The 17,208-nt window shown below is 52.0% G+C and overlaps 1 protein-coding gene across 2 annotated transcripts in view; it reads right to left on the bottom strand.

Annotated features, from left to right (window-relative positions):
• SLC25A40 (solute carrier family 25 member 40) overlaps positions 1–17,208 on the bottom strand; it is a 389,459-nt gene that overhangs the window by 326,445 nt on the left and 45,806 nt on the right. The gene's annotated exons all lie outside the window — the stretch shown is intronic.

Genomic DNA, 17,208 nt, shown 5'->3' with positions numbered 1-17,208 from the left:
TCAGAACTCTGTCCGGTGGTGACAGGCTGGCTTAGATCAGTCCGAGATCACACTAAGGGTTTGTAGGTTTCAGGGTCCCCCTGTAAGGGGTCCTCTGTGTGCAATTACTAATAAACCTGACACTGGAATCAGCGCAGGTTTATTAAGACAAGTTGTTTGATACCAAACATCTCAGGACTCAGTGAAGTATCATTGAGCTGGGGTACTCTTAATGATTAGTGTCCAGCCCATGTACTCTCCATGGCTTTCCTGTTCACTTACAATATCCAAAATTCAACATGGATATTGCAGGGAAATATCTGTGCATGCAGATATGTCCTTAAATGAGATATATTACACCCTGCCTTAGGACTATATGACCTGCTATAGGAGTGTCTTACCTATATCCCATGCAGTGTCTGAAGGCATGTCACACTGGAATGTGTAACAATAACAATAGGGGCCAAGTACCACTGATACCTTGGAGTCAATGTACACTGCTTGCGAATGTATCTCCAAGATAAATCAAACATATTCTAACTTATTGTACAGTTACTACTTTTAATCTTTTACCAACCTTTGCTCAAGAGAGAGCTGGCCGAAAACTGGGCCACGTTGATATCCTGCAATCAACAGACGTAAGAAAACTCCTCAACAGTAACTTGCTACCTGTGACAACCAATATATTATGTTCCCTTTTAATCTGCACATCTAATCTGTTTGTACACTGCTACACCAGTAAACACTGGTTTCTTGGAAATGATCACTGGCTGGCATGTAGGAGACAATGCTTGAAGTTTTAGTTGCCGTTTGTTTTAGTCATTGCACACAATGACATAGCGGAACTCTCCTGCATAAATTCTGTGAAACATGGTAGACATATGAATATTCAGACTGCGATAACACCCTCTTTTTGTACTATTGGTTCTTTCTGTTTAGAATGGACCCTGAAGAAGGGATTTTATCCCGAAATGAATTGGCCATCATAACAACATTGAATTCACAAATATATATGATCTGTTATTATCACGGTTGTTGGCCGTTAGAATAGGAATGGTCTATGTATTAGCAATAGTTTTCAATCTCTTTAGCAAAGTTTGGTAAAAGATTAAAAATTCTAACTGTATATTAAGTTGGAATATTTTTTTATTATATTGGAGATATATTTGCAAGCAGTGCACACTGAGTCCATGGTACCAGTGGTACTTGGCCCCTATTATTAGGATGTTCTACTTAGGTTGGCAGCATATGTCGCAGCAGTACACACAATATACGTTAAGTTGGAGTAATTGAGGTGAAGCGATTAGTATACAGGAGTGCACAATACACATATTTGTTTGATTACACAGGGATGTGTGCCATGTCGACTCTTCGGGTTTGTCTGCACCAAGGCACACAGTCTGCAATGGCAGTGTGCATGGTCTAGGAGAGGGGACCCTAGGATGGCACAATAAGTGCTGCAACCCTTGGGTCCCTCTTAGTGTCAATGCCCTAGGAACCAGGGGTACAATTTACTGGGGGCTTACAAGGGGTATGGAGGTTGTACCAATTGGCAAATAAAAAGCACAGTTTAGGTAAAGAGCTTTTGGCACACTGGGCCTGGTTGGAAGGGATCCTGCGCACTTCCAGTCGAAATTACATAATTTTCCAGGCACAAGGGGGGGGGGGGGACTAACCGGGTCTAAAATAGGCAGTTTACTTCAGTGATATTGGTTTATCCCAAATTGGCATATTTAATTCACTTATCCGGCCTGAGTAAAGTGCTACTACAATTACCCAGGGTATGTTAATTAAATGTTACTAGTGGATGTGCAGCACTGGTTGTGCCACCCACTAAAGTAGCCCATTATACAAATCTCAGGCCTGTCTTACAGAGCATGTGTGGGCAGTTTACACTTAACTATTGACCTGGCAAAATACACCTTTTGCCTGGCCCAAACCTTCCTTTTTAATACATATAAGTCACCCCTAGGGTAGACCCTGGACAGCCTAGAGTTTTAGGAGCAATGTATTTAAAAAGCAGGACATGTACTGTCAAGTTTTACATGACTCGTGAAGTTGGATTTTAAATTACAATTCTGAAATTGCCACTTTTAGAAAGTTGAAATTTTGTTGCCTTAGCCATTTAGTGTAATGTCTCTAGTCACCTAACTGGGTGTAGTTTGCAGTTGGACTTTTTGTATTCCTCCTACACTCACACACACAAAGTGGGAGCTTAGGTGTGACTAAATGGGCCATCTCTAGCAGGATGGAAGGGAGAAGCTGGACACAGCCTCATTTACACCTGAATAGGCTATGTGCTGTCTCTGCACAAAGAGATGCGTACCCCTTGTAGCTAGTCTGGTGCCAGGGCAGGAAAGGCTGGGCATCTGTGCACTTCAAAAGCATGTCTTTAGAAGTCTCCCCCACTTCAAAGGCACCACTGGTATAAAGCCTGTACCTCAGACACCACCACTTCATTTACCTTCTGGACCTGTGGATGCTCTGCCAGAAGAAGGATTTCTGTGGTGCTGAAGGACTGCCCTCTGCTGGACTGCACTCTCCTGGACTTCGGCTTTGCGATGCTGATCTGCTGCCTGCTGCCCTCTTGCCTTGTTGAGAAAGCCTGGACCTGCGTCTCTTGAACCCAGAATGACTCCAAGGAAAGGCTGGCTGGCATCCTGATCGTAAGCCACAGGGACATTACAGGCTTCCAATCTACCTGCATCTGCACCTGGACTCTACCATAAGCGAGTCTACTCCGCCAATTAGTGCAATCCCAGTCCTGGATCCTTGGAAATGGGGCTAAGGTGCTTGGCAGCGGAACTGATGAATCTTCCCTGCTAAGCGACACATCCTTGAGCAGAACAGACGCATCTCCTCCGCTTGAATGGCGCATCCCAGAGCAGAACTAATACATCTCCCCTGCTGCTTGATTGCGCCCATCGCATAAGACTCACATTGCCACAGTAACCCACATCTTGGGACTGATGTATCGCCTTCGGAGCCTGCCGCTGCGCTACGCTTTCACTGGTAAAGCTCTTCACATCTCCCGTTGATGGCAGCTTTGTGTCACAATTAAGACAGGTTGACTAACCTCATAAAGCAGGTACAGCAGAAGCGATGATGTAGCTAGTTTCTCTCTTCCCTAGGAGCGGAACCCCATGCGAGTCATAAAAGTATTCAGTCAACAAGAAGGACCTCACCAGGGGAAGGGAAAAAATTGAGAAATAAAATATAAAGGACTGGCAGCCAGAAACCATCTACAGCACGTGGTACTTGGAGAGCTGCAGCAAGAGAAGTCTGTAATCTGTTTCCTGCAGAGGGACATAAGAAACATTCATAAATACCCTCTGTTGGACTTGGGCCTTGTGGCAGGTTCACCCCTGAACTTTTTGCCTTAAAGTATAGTGATTTCTGGTCTTTGCGCACTTTGACACTGTGGCGCAGTGTAAAGTGCGTGCGCTCCCTGAGTGCGTGTGTGAGCTAGGCCTGCCCTCCCATAGGAATGCATGGGGAATGTGTGTGTCCCAGGTAGTTCCTGATGCGTGGGGAGTGCAGGCTCGAGTTTAGTATGTGTGAACTCGTGAGAGTGAATGCTGCGAGATGGTGTATGCGGCATGTATGTGTCTAGAAGGGAAGTGCTACTTCTGGACATTGAGATATGTGTGCAGTGAGGGTGCTGGAGCGTGATTGGCTGGAGCTGGCTGGCATGCAAGGCTCCAGGAAGTCTGGATGGGTCTGCCCGGTGGTGAGTGTGAGATTAGCATGAGTGATGTGTGGGAGGAGTGTACCTGTGTCCTGGATGGGCTGGGTTTTCCCCACACAATGCTGGCTCCGCCCCCCTGTGGTGTGACTGATGACCCTAGCCTCCCCAGTGAATGAAATGGGTGGTTGGGCCATCAAGAGTACTCAAGAACCAGCTGCGACTGGTTCCGCCCCCACCCTGCCCTTAGACAAAGGATTTGTCTGTATAAAAAGAGGCTGTGACCTCTTGAAAAAGGTTCTTGTTGGCTGCTTGAATCTGCCAGGGGCGTGCTGCTGCTTGGGCTCAGGGATGGCTTGCCTCCCTGAGCCCTGCCCAGCCCCTGGACTTCTGCTGTCCTGGACTCTACCAGGACCTGATTGTTGGCTGTTGCCCTAGCACCTGGAAGTGCTTGATGGATATTCTGCTAACGCAAGGAGCGCTTTATTTGCCTAGCGCCTGGAAGCGCTTCCTTCTCTCAGAGAGCGCTGGGAGCGCTGGATTATTGCCCCAGGGCTGTGGCTGCCCTTAGCGCCCCGTGAGCGCTTTACTTTGCATGCCTGGGCAGAGCGCTGTCGTTTTCCCTCGGAGGGAAGCGCTCCTGCCCTTTTTGGTGCCCCAGAGTGCTTTGTTGCACTTTATTCTTAAATTACGGGTGCCACCCCGTTTATCTGGTCCTGAGCGAGTGCCCACCTCGCTGGTACCTTTTAAATGCTCTCGAGGGTGCCCACCCCTCGTTATTAGCCCCTGTGATTCACCGCCGCGGCCCGTGGCGAAACCGGAAGTCAGGCAGCTTTTCGCCTGGCCGCAGGCGGGACTTCCGGTTTGGCGGAGGAAGTCCCGCCCGCCGCTGCGTTCCAATTGATGGCTGCCCGGAACCTCGAGGGCTCAACACGAAGCCCCCGGTCCCGAGATGGGGGACCGGGGGTAGAGAGGCACCTGCTGGTGCTGCGCTGAGGAGGGGTGAGACTGCCCTCCCCCCACCGCCTGAAAGACAAGAGGGAGAGTCCCCGAGGAGCGGGGGCTCTCCAGTGCATGCCCGCGGGGACCGGAGAAGGATGCCACGGACCTCCGGTGAGTAGACTGCGCGCTAGCCCCGGTGAGGGCTTACTTCCTTTCCTGCATTGGTGCCAGTGTAGGCACAGAGCCAGGAGTGCATTTAGGGCGGCCCCGGATGGCAGCGGGCCGCCCCAACGTGGTGAAGAAGTCACAGAGCCCGAGAGGCTCCAACGTCCCGGGGGCATTTTATTTCAGAGCCCGAGGCTCCCGGGGGCAGTTATGTATTTAGAGACACGAAGGCTCCTACCTGTAGGGGCACCTATGTTCTGAGTGCTAGATGGCTTCCAGTGGGGCCCCTGGTCCTTGCCCCTGAGGCTCCCGTGTAGTCCTAGAGGGCTCCCAGTTTACGCAGCTTTGGCTTCCTGAGGGGCGAGCGAGAGCCCCAGCCGCAGTTTTTATCCCAGCTGCCCAGCAATTAGTGGGCAGCTGCAACGTTTAGGTCTTTCTCTTTTAGGGACATGTACTTTGGACTTTAGGAGTGAGGCGCACTCCTTCATCCCTGGCCTTTCCCCAGCTGCGCAGCATTTAGTGCCAGCTGCAGCGTTTAGGCCCCCTGTCCTGTCCCTCAGCTGCCCAGCAAGTAGTGGGCAGCTGCTACGTTTAGGTTCTGGCGCAGTGGCGCAACCTGGACTTTGTGAGTTCTGCGCAAAAGGTGATTTATGCGCTAACTGAGGTTTAGATGCTGTTATGATCTATGTCCTTTTGCTTTTGGGTGTTAGGAAATGTACAATGTGTAGTATGTTTTGTGCACCCTGTGTTCTGCACCTCTGAATGTGTTGATGCATCATGTGCCTTGTTCCTTACACCGCTGAACGTGTGTTGATGCGTCATGTGTTCCTTCCTTACACCTCTGAATGAATGTTATGCATTGCATCATGTGTTATGTGCTTGCTAGTACAGGTGGTGCTAGTGAGGTCCTGCCCCCCTGCGTGACCTGTTCCTAAGGTGGTTAGGATTGCGTAGGTGGTAGTTACTGGTTGTGTGCTCTATTTTTATATTGTGCTACAGTGATTTTCTGTTATGGTCTAAGTGATATTCCAAGGGCTTGATACTGAGCTCGCCCCCTGACCAGAGTCCTAGGACCAGTGGACTCTATTGTGCCTTCCCTGACAAATTGCTGGGACTTGTCTGATCTCCCTGGGCCCCTGGGGCCTCGCTGAAGTGTGCCTCGCTCGTTCCCCTCGGCAGCTCGTGCACGGCAGCCCGTCCAAGCCTCGAGCAGCGCCGCTTCGCCCGCATCCTGCCTTCCCCTCCTCTTCTGAGCCGCACACATTGGTCGCCCCAGAGAAACGCTTGTACCTTGCCGGCCGCCCGCTCAAGCCTCGAGCCGCGCCGCTCTCCCCTGAGTCGCGCCGCTTCGCTGGGCCGCCCGCTCAAGTTTACTAAGGAGGTCACTCGCATTATCCCACGCAACCAGGATGGGAGGTACTGCCCGATAGGCTCTATGTTCTAAGTTCTAGGCCTACAAATATTGTATTCTACGTTCAGAAAGAGCTATTCCTGACAGTGGTCCAGGTGGCCCTGTCTTGTAAATAATCCCCTGTAAATTCTGCCCGTGCCTCTGGCACATTGTAAAGTGTGTGTTTTATCTAATGTGTTTTGGTGTAATACAAAGGCTATTTTTATATAACCTTGTGTGGAGTTTCCTTTGTGGTGGGTCCTGGGTGTTGTTACTGGGGTGCATGCGCAAATACTTAACTTACATCGCCTCCAAGTTTAGCCTTGCTGCTCGCGCCACGTTACCTAGAGGGTGAGCAGGGGTTATCTTGGCGTGTAACTCCCTTGCCCTGACTTGGGAGTGGTGGTCTCTGACTGACTTTGGCGAAAGCCCTGGCCAGCCAGGGATCCCATTTCCAACATTGGCGGCAAGCGGTGAGGATAAGGATTTGTGTTTGCGTTGTACCACAGTGGCAGCTGGCTGCACCACAAAACTCTGCATTTTAGATAAAAACATTTTGGGGATTATTGTTTAAGTTTGCTGAAAATGTCATTTCTGTGGAAATGTGTTTCTTGTGCACTTTGAGTTAGGTGTCCCTAGCTCGGGAGGGTAGATCATCCCCCTAAGTGCAGTGTGTTTTCTGGATTCACCAGAAGGGTGGGATCCAGTGGTGGCAGCATAAGTGTGTCCAGTGCATGTGTCCCCCGTCCCTGCCCTGGAGTAATGGTACCTGTGTCAAGTGTGGTCAGGTTGAGAAGTCAGGGGTGGTAGAAACTGCCTTACCAGTCTGGGGAGGGGTGTGTGTGGATGAATGGTGTGTGGCACTGAACGTGTGTGTGAGTTCTCTGGATGGGGAGCTTGCTGAATGCTTGTGTACTTTTGTTTTGCTCAGATACCCAAGTCCTGTGTGTTGAACTTTTCCCAAGAACGTCTGCAGACAGTGGAGCCTGCTTTTTGATTTCTGTGGTCTGTTGAGAGACAGAATTTTGGAGTTGGTAATGTTCTGGGAGGAGAGAGGCATAAGGGATGGAGTGATTCCAAAAGGAGTGTCTGAGGTGTCTTCCAGCCCAGCGTGGTGGAAGAGGTTCAGTGTAGCCCAGCTAGGTCTCGGTGTAGGGGCTCACGTCCTGTCTCAAGAGGAGAAGGAGTGAGTGGGACTGCATGTCTCCATGTGCCCGAAACCCAGTGTCAGGGCCTGGAATGTTTCTGAAGGGAACATCAGGTTGGGGGCCTAGGCTGTACCAATAGGTCATTTGAGGAGGATCTTCCAGAGTGTCTGGAGAACGTGGAACCTCTGTAACCAGGGTTCCAGTAGTTCTGGTGTCTGGCAGTACCGCTCCACTTGGGAGGGTGCAGAAGTCCAGATGGAGGGGTGCAAGGGGGATAGGTTCCCCAGTGGAAAAGCCAGTGGGTCAGGGGCCAGCCAGAAGGGTTGTGTCGCCAGTGAGTGACCATGGTGATGCCACTTCTGTCCTGAGTGTCAGGCAGACTTTTACACGTCACATTAGTTGTGTCCCCCTCAAGGAAGTCCTGGTGCGCCAGGCATCTGACCAAAGGGGTACGTCCCTTGGTTGGGGAGCCAGTAGCCGGTGTTTCAGGGATCTGGACGTAAGGGCAACTGTATGTAGTGTCCTGAAGTTACAAGAAGGAACTCCTGCCTGAAGAGAAGGAACCGGGTAAGCTGTATGGGGTATTGACCTGCAGTGGTTGCCTTGCTGCTGAAGGAGGAGAGAAAGTCTTAGATTTTTGTTTTCAACTTGTAGAAGTCCTGGTGCGCCAGGCATCTAACCAAAGGGTAGCGTCCCTAGGTTGGGGAGCCAGGTTCAGGTGGTTGCCTGTCCTGGACGGCAGGGCGACTGTAGCCAGTGTCCTGGCCGGTTTGTCTTCTAGGGGTACCCCTGTGAACACAGGTGGGGCTCATTTTTTTTTTTTTTTTTTTTTTTTTAAACCTTTATTGAGAGACACATAAGCACAAGCGCAGGCCTACAACCACAGGGGCCGGCCGCAAAACAGGAGATTCGAAAAGGAACAACATCAATGTGTACGGTAGAATGAATACAGGATAGACGTGGATTAAAGTCGTTACACAGTCAGCGCCAGGATAAGAAAGGTTTCATTTTATGATTTATAGAGGAGGTGCAACCATATCTACCAGGGCGTCATGCAACAGATACAGAAAAAGAGGGGGGGGGGCAGGAGGGATACAGCCCCCCACGCAATCAAATAACCACAGTAGGGCGAGGCCCAGAGACATCCCACGCCCATCAAAGGTTCAAAAATAAAGAACAAATCGCTGCAAACAAGTAAATTGGACGCCATAGAGACAGCCCTCCCGCCCCGAGAAAGGAGAAAGTGCAGACACTTACGAAACGAAGGAGCAAAAACAAAGGGACATAGCCCACCCCCTAGAAAAAGGCAAAAAGGGACCATAGAATAAAACAAACTAAAATAACAAACACCCCCCCCACCCTACATCACTGTAATGGCTACGGCCTACCCCACTAAACAGCGTGCCTGTCGCCCAGAGTCACCCGAAATATAGGAGAAAGAGAAAGGGAATAATAACAAAGAAAGAGAAAAGAGAAAAAGAGAGAAGGAGAGGAAAAAGGAGGAAGAGAGAGGAGAGGAGCCGGCGATCGAAATACAGAACACCACCCCACCCGCAACAACGGATCGCTAATCGAGGCCAAAAAGGATATTGAAAAAAGCCTACACAAGGATAAAAACAGGAACTGTCCAAATAATGAGGCCCGGAGATGCCATTTAACAAAACAAATGTCCCGCAGGCACCCAGGCACGATCACCCCTGTCCACTTCTATGAAGAGCCGAGCTGCCGGACCCCGCCACGGACCAGACACAGCATGATACAGTGGGTCCATACCAGCCAGGGAAGGCCAGTGGGATCTTCGCGGAATACCGTCCCGGCCAACAAGAAGCAACCAGGAAAACTCGGCAGCAGTCAGAATGCAAAGGTACCTCAAAGATCCACGTGGCCAAGCACAATATCTGGGCTGTCCAGCACGAAGCAAAGAAATCAGGATGTATGAAAAACTGCAGCATCGGCACCGGGTTCACTTGATCCCATAGAATCGAACACCCAGCCGGAGATCCCAGCACAGCAGCCGGAGAAGTTACAACCATAACAACTCGGGGAGACGACACCGCGTCACAAAATGGCGGAGCAACCATGGCGGCGATCCGCAACTCCAAATCCCGGGATTTCAAGGACAGGTCGATCCGCAGAGCAGCCAGGGCAGATAAGACAGCACTCCGAGTAGGGGCCGCCCGAATCAAACTGGGTTTGGAGAGAGCAAATGCAGCAACTTCCCTGTCGCCAGGAGAAAGACACTCCGAGGGGCCATCCGCCATCTTGAGCACATCGCCCGCCGACATTGTCGCCTCCGCCTCCAAGTCCACCAGGAGCACCGGAGGCCCCAGGACACAGAGCCGATCTGCGGCGGATGGCGCTCGGCGGAGAAAGGAGAGTCACCAGAAGAACAGGCGTGCTCCCCACCACACTCGGGGGAGCCCTGCACCGGGTCCCAGGCGGGACAATCAACAGGAGTGGGCTTCTCACTCGAGGGGTGCCGGACAGCACGGCTTCTCTTCTTCGGGCCGGCAGGCAATCGGGCATGCGGGGTGGCTCACCATCGGGGGTGGGTCCGCTCCGGCGCCTCCGGCTCGCGGCTCCCAGGCTCCCACCATCGGGTCTCTCCACCGGTTCCGGACCACCGGCACTCCGAACACCTCCGGGCAGGCACAGCACTCGAGGCCCCGGCGTCAGGGCCGGGAAGGCCAGCAAGGCGACAAGGGCAGAACGCAGAAACCACTGCACGCCAGAGCCCCGGAAAAGAACGGTAAGTGAAGGCTCTTCCTTGGCAACCGAATTCGGAACACCCCGAACAGGATTAGAGTCAGGATAGGTGGCGGGGAGGAAGGGATCTCGGAGCGAGGCGTTTATGCGACTGTTCCGATCGCCATCTTGGCTCCTCCCGAGGTGGGGCTCATCTTAAGTGAAGAGACCCTGTGTTTCCCAGTAGGGGTGGTACAGGCCTAGCAGGGATCTTTAGGGTTCTTGGCTGAGTGTTGTGGTACTACCCTGAGAGCAGGTGGGGCCTACCTTAAGTGGAGGGACCCTGTTCCACAGTGGGAGGGTGCAGAACTCTGGAAGGGGGTCAGAGGGAGTCTGACCCCTGTGCATCCGGTGAATTTGAATCCCAGGTGGTAAACCAGTTAAGGGAGCTGTGACTCCGTCATGACCACCATGGTGTCCTGTAGGCACCGCACTGAGCAACGTCCCCCTCGAGCAACGCCGCCTTTGCGCTCACCGACGCCGTCTCGACGCCGTCAACGAGCCATAGGCTGCACCGCAACTGGAGGGCACCGCAACGTGCAACGCCTCGCTACACCGTTCTTGTGGTGGTCTGACCGTGGTCACTGCTGCTGATGAAGTCAGGCCCTAAACTGGTGGGAGACTTGTGTTCTGGAGGGTGCTTCAGAAGTAGAGGTAGGGTGGGGCATTCTTGCCCGTGACCTCTGGTCAGCCTGAGGGTGCGGACCCTAGGTTGAAGGATCAGTGGTAGTTTGGAACTACACTGAGAAAGGGAGTGGAGAGTGGCTAGTGTAGGCCAGGGGTTACAACCCCCCACTCTGTGGATTGGCAGGGACCAGTGGTATCTGGGTGGCCTAGGGCCTGGTCCTAGCCGTCGACAGCTAAGGAGTACCAGTGGGGTAGCCTAGTTGGGCCTGTTTTTTTTAAGGATGTGCTTGGCTTATGGGTCAACGTGGCGTAGAACCGGAGGGTGTCCCTGCAGTGCGGGCCCGCGTCCGTGTTCTATCGCCCCAAGCAGGGAAGTCCATCACAGTGTTGATTGGCCTACCCTGCGTTTTGGCTGGAAGGGGGTTGTGTTGGACTTGGGCCTTGTGGCAGGTTCACCCCTGAACTTTTTGCCTTAAAGTATAGTGATTTCTGGTCTTTGCGCACTTTGACACTGTGGCGCAGTGTAAAGTGCGTGCGCTCCCTGAGTGCGTGTGTGAGCTAGGCCTGCCCTCCCATAGGAATGCATGGGGAATGTGTGTGTCCCTGGTAGTTCCTGATGCGTGGGGAGTGCAGGCTCGAGTTTAGTATGTGTTAACTCGTGAGAGTGAATGCTGCGAGATGGTGTATGCGGCATGTATGTGTCTAGAAGGGAAGTGCTACTTCTGGACATTGAGATATGTGTGCAGTGAGGGTGCTGGAGCGGGATTGGCTGGAGCTGGCTGGCATGCCAGGCTCCAGGAAGTCTGGATGGGTCTGCCCGGTGGTGAGTGTGAGATTAGCATGAGTGATGTGTGGGAGGAGTGTACCTGTGTCCTGGATGGGCTGGGTTTTCCCCACACAATGCTGGCTCCGCCCCCCTGTGGTGTGACTGATGACCCTAGCCTCCCCAGTGAATGAAATGGGTGGTTGGGCCATCAAGAGTACTCAAGAACCAGCTGCGACTGGTTCCGCCCCCACCCTGCCCTTAGACAAAGGATTTGTCTGTATAAAAAGAGGCTGTGACCTCTTGAAAAAGGTTCTTGTTGGCTGCTTGAATCTGCCAGGGGCGTGCTGCTGCTTGGGCTCAGGGATGGCTTGCCTCCCTGAGCCCTGCCCAGCCCCTGGACTTCTGCTGTCCTGGACTCTACCAGGACCTGATTGTTGGCTGTTGCCCTAGCACCTGGAAGTGCTTGATGGATATTCTGCTAACGCAAGGAGCGCTTTATTTGCCTAGCGCCTGGAAGCGCTTCCTTCTCTCAGAGAGCGCTGGGAGCGCTGGATTATTGCCCCAGGGCTGTGGCTGCCCTTAGCGCCCCGTGAGCGCTTTACTTTGCATGCCTGGGCAGAGCGCTGTCGTTTTCCCTCGGAGGGAAGCGCTCCTGCCCTTTTTGGTGCCCCAGAGTGCTTTGTTGCACTTTATTCTTAAATTACGGGTGCCACCCCGTTTATCTGGTCCTGAGCGAGTGCCCACCTCGCTGGTACCTTTTAAATGCTCTCTAGGGTGCCCACCCCTCGTTATTAGCCCCTGTGATTCACCGCCGCGGCCCGTGGCGAAACCGGAAGTCAGGCAGCTTTTTGCCTGGCCGCAGGCGGGACTTCCGGTTTGGCGGAGGAAGTCCCGCCCGCCGCTGCGTTCCAATTGGTGGCTGCCCGGAACCTCGAGTGCTCAACACGAAGCCCCCGGTCCCGAGATGGGGGACCAGGGGTAGAGAGGCACCTGCTGGTGCTGCGCTGAGGAGGGGCGAGACTGCCCTCCCCCCACCGCCTGAAAGACAAGAGGGAGAGTCCCCAAGGAGCGGGGGCTCTCCAGTGCATGCCCGCAGGGACCAGAGAAGGATGCCACGGACCTCCGGTGAGTAGACTGCGCGCTAGCCCCGGTGAGGGCTTACTTCCTTTCCTGCATTGGTGCCAGTGTAGGCACAGAGCCAGGAGTGCATTTAGGGCGGCCCCGGATGGCAGCGGGCCGCCCCAACGTGGTGATGAAGTCACAGAGCCCGAGAGGCTCCAACATCCCGGGGGCATTTTATTTCAGAGCCCGAGGCTCCCGGGGGCAGTTATGTATTTAGAGCCACGAAGGCTCCTACCTGTAGGGGCACCTATGTTCTGAGTGCTAGATGGCTTCCAGTGGGGCCCCCGGTCCTTGCCCCTGAGGCTCCCGTGTAGTCCTAGAGCCTAGAGGGCTCCCAGTTTGCGCAGCTTTGGGTTCCTGAGGGGCGAGCGAGAGCCCCAGCCGCAGTTTTTATCCCAGCTGCCCAGCAATTAGTGGGCAGCTGCAACGTTTAGGTCTTTCTCTTTTAGGGACATGTACTTTGGACTTTAGGAGTGAGGCGCACTCCTTCATCCCTGGCCTTTCCCCAGCTGCGCAGCATTTAGTGCCAGCTGCAGCGTTTAGGCCCCCTGTCCTGTCCCTCAGCTGCCCAGCAAGTAGTGGGCAGCTGCTACGTTTAGGTTCTGGCGCAGTGGCGCAACCTGGACTTTGTGAGTTCTGCGCAAAAGGTGATTTATGCGCTAACTGAGGTTTAGATGCTGTTATGATCTATGTCCTTTTGCTTTTGGGTGTTAGGAAATGTACAATGTGTAGTATGTTTTGTGCACCCTGTGTTCTGCACCTCTGAATGTGTTGATGCATCATGTGCCTTGTTCCTTACACCGCTGAACGTGTGTTGATGCGTCATGTGTTCCTTCCTTACACCTCTGAATGAATGTTATGCATTGCATCATGTGTTATGTGCTTGCTAGTACAGGTGGTGCTACTGAGGTCCTGCCCCCCTGCGTGACCTGTTCCTAAGGTGGTTAGGATTGCGTAGGTGGTAGTTACTGGTTGTGTGCTCTATTTTTATATTGTGCTACAGTGATTTTCTGTTATGGTCTAAGTGATATTCCAAGGGCTTGATACTGAGCTCGCCCCCTGACCAGAGTCCCAGGACCAGTGGACTCTATTGTGCCTTCCCTGACACATTGCTGGGACTTGTCTGATCTCCCTGGGCCCCTGGGGCCTCGCTGAAGTGTGCCTCGCTCGTTCCCCTCGGCAGCTCGTGCATGGCAGCCCGTCCAAGCCTCGAGCAGCGCCGCTCTCCCCTGAGCCGCGCCGCTTCGCCCGCATCCTGCCTTCCCCATCTCTTCTGAGCCTCACACATTGGTCGCCCCAGAGAAATGCTTGTACCTTGCCGGCCGCCCGCTCAAGCCTCGAGCCGCGCCGCTCTCCCCTGAGTCGCGCCGCTTCGCTGGGCCGCCCGCTCAAGTTTACTAAGGAGGTCACTCGCATTATCCCACGCAACCAGGATGGGAGGTACTGCCCGATAGGCTCTATGTTCTAAGTTCTAGGCCTACAAATATTGTATTCTACGTTCAGAAAGAGCTATTCCTGACAGTGGTCCAGGTGGCCCTGTCTTGTAAATAATCCCCTGTAAATTCTGCCTGTGCCTCTGGCACATTGTAAAGTGTGTGTTTTATCTAATGTGTTTTGGTGTAATACAAAGGCTATTTTTATATAACCTTGTGTGGAGTTTCCTTTGTGGTGGGTCTTGGGTGTTGTTACTGGGGTGCGTGCGCAAATACTTAACTTACATCGCCTCCAAGTTTAGCCTTGCTGCTCGCGCCACGTTACCTAGAGGGTGAGCAGGGGTTATCTTGGCGTGTAACTCCCTTGCCCTGACTTGGGAGTGGTGGTCTCTGACTGACTTTGGCGAAAGCCCTGGCCAGCCAGGGATCCCATTTCCAACACCCTCCTACCCCTCCAAGCATCAGCAATAATTTTGATGTATAATGACCCACTCACTAGATATGCTGCCACAAGCCTCTGAGCCACAAGCCACAAAAAAGGTAAAAATAAAGTAAAAAGGAAAGAGAATTTGTTCAAAGCAATCCACTTGAGTGAAAAGGTAAAGCCTAGCTTTCAATATCCAATCGTCAATAACTTTGGAAGCTACTTAGCTTATACTCGAAGATTCCTCTGGCTTAAAGAGTAGGAGTTCCAATCCGAGCCACTCAACAGCTCTGAGGGATTTATTGCTGCTCAGTTCAAACATCCAAACAATTCCAAAAGGTTTCAGGAGTCTCGCAACGGCTCACACGTTAGTTACTTCACTAACGTCTAATAACGTTCCTCTGTACGCTCAAAGGGCAGAAACTTCTTATGCAGTTTTCCAGTCCTCGCTGAATTCTCTCAGCGCGGCTCCCGGCACTGATCTCTCTCAGCGCGACTCCCGGCACTGTTCTCTCTCAGCGCGGCTCCCGGCACTGATCTCTCTCAGCGCGGCTCCCGGCACTGATCTCTCTCAGCGCGGCTCCCGGAACTAATCTCTCTCAGCGGGGATCCCGGAACTGATCTCTCACAGCGCGGCTCCCGGTGCTGATCTCTCTCAGCGCGGCTCCCGGCACTGATCTCTCTCAGCGCGGCTTCCCGCGCTGACGTCATTCAGCGCGGCTCCCGACGTTGAAGTCTAGCAGCGCGACTCGGGCGCTCTAAATCAATGTCCAAAATACCAAGGGTCCGAACTTCACGAGTTCGTCGGAAAACCTCCAAAATACACAGGTGACACGCACCGGATGCCATTTGGGAGGGGCAGCTATAGGAAGCAGGAAAAGGAAGGATAGTGGAGAGGGAAGACAGACTACCCAGCAGGCATTCTGGGTCATGTAGTTCAAACGGCTAAGGCAACGAAAACGTGACACTTTGACAATGAAAACTCCACATCGCAGCTTCATCGCACATTGGAATTGATGCATCGCATCCCTGGCAACGGACTTCACATCGCAACTTCAGTGGACAAGATCCTCGACGTCAACGCCACAGGACCTCGCACCGCAACCTCACTGCATCTCGGAACCAATGCTTTACCTCAGCTGCACAAACCATCTCCGACGTAGATCGAAGCTACACTCCGCAACCAGGATTTAAGGTACTCGATTCAGAGGGCCTAACTCGGTCCATTTAGCTGGCCCGCATCATGGTCGGCCTACACTTGTGACTCTGTCCTGGTCCAGCGTGACCAGATATATCCCCTATAGCACTTTGTGCTTACTGACACTATTTTCATTAGAAACTTTTACAAACAATATCTCCGGTTCTACCGGTTGGATTTTTGTCCAGGATCTTTCTGTGTGCGGTTTTCACTGTTTGACTCTTTGAAGTGTTGCGCAAAAACCTCACACATTGCCTCTAAGTTAGCCTGACTGCTGTGTGCCAAGCTACCAGAGGGTAATCACAGGTTAATTTAGGGTTTGCTTGTGACATACCCTGACTAGGATTGTGGCTGCTGCTTGACCAGGGCTCACACCCCAGTCAACTAGTAACCCAACTTCAAACAAGGGTTATTTAGTACAATTCTGTGATGCACAGCATGTCAAGGATGTGCTCATCATTTATAAATGCTGCTGTGGTGAAAATTTGTGGATCAGATACTGTGTTGCCTGCAATTTGAGGCAGGTTAATTGCTGCCATCTCTATGTTTCACTGGAGGGACTTGTTTGCATCTTATGGTGATCCGTTTGTGGAGGTTTACTTTTTTTTCAGAGGCACTTTAGGTTTTTAAGATGAGACATGTACAATGGTAATCAGGTGTTGGTTTGTTTTTTTATAGTATTGAGTGAATAGTGAGAGTAATGAGCAGATATGAGAAGTAGAAGGTACAGACAACATTCGATGATTGCTTTTTGTCAAGCATCTGGGCAAAGTTTACTAACCCCACAACTTGAGATCCCCCATAGTAGGGAAGAATCCCAATCCTCCATAACCCAGCTGCAAACATATTTAATTTATCATATTACATCTTTAATTCTGGAAACCACACCTACAAAGTTGTCAGACTTTTCATATGGCTGCCAACTGTACAGTACTGTAGTTAGTTAGGAAAGAGCTGGTAAAATAAAAGGAGTGGACAGGAGCTAGTTAAGAGGACATAGAGCACAGACTTGCTTGAGATCGACACTCTTGGGAAAAACTTGGCTGAGGAGCAATCTAGATGTGAGAGTAACAGCTAGCCGTTGGCAGCATTATTGAGTGAAAAAGGGTCAGGGGCGTGAATTCCAACACTACCTAGCTGCGCACTGCCACCACAGACATTGCGACTACGCTCATACTGGTCCATATCAGGCTGAGACTCAATGGGGCCCAGATGTAGGTATCCTGCCAGTCAATAGCTTTGACTCCACATTGTCTGGTCATAGGCCTCTGATAATTGAAGATGCCAGGTCTTTGAATGTGGGGCTTGTTCTAGGGATGGTGGTGCTGCTGCCTCTGAGCCAAACCTCCTGAGCCAAGGCCAGAAAGAAGGATCGCTGGTTGCAATTGCACCCGGCCAGGATGTCATGTAGGTATTCGCTATACCTGCACCTATAATAACTGCTATGTAGTAATTTGACATGTGCTCAGCTTGCTAACGCAATATTTTACCTTTCCCAACATACAAAGAGCTATAGATGCTGCTGCTAAAAGAGAAGCACTAGGTGTGCCAAATATGTGAACAAATTAACAGATCAATAAAATG

Source organism: Lissotriton helveticus, chromosome 10 (assembly GCF_964261635.1).
Source record: "Lissotriton helveticus chromosome 10, aLisHel1.1, whole genome shotgun sequence".
NCBI classification, from domain to species: Eukaryota; Metazoa; Chordata; class Amphibia; order Caudata; family Salamandridae; genus Lissotriton; species Lissotriton helveticus.
This window is presented reverse-complemented; position numbering and strand designations above follow the sequence as displayed.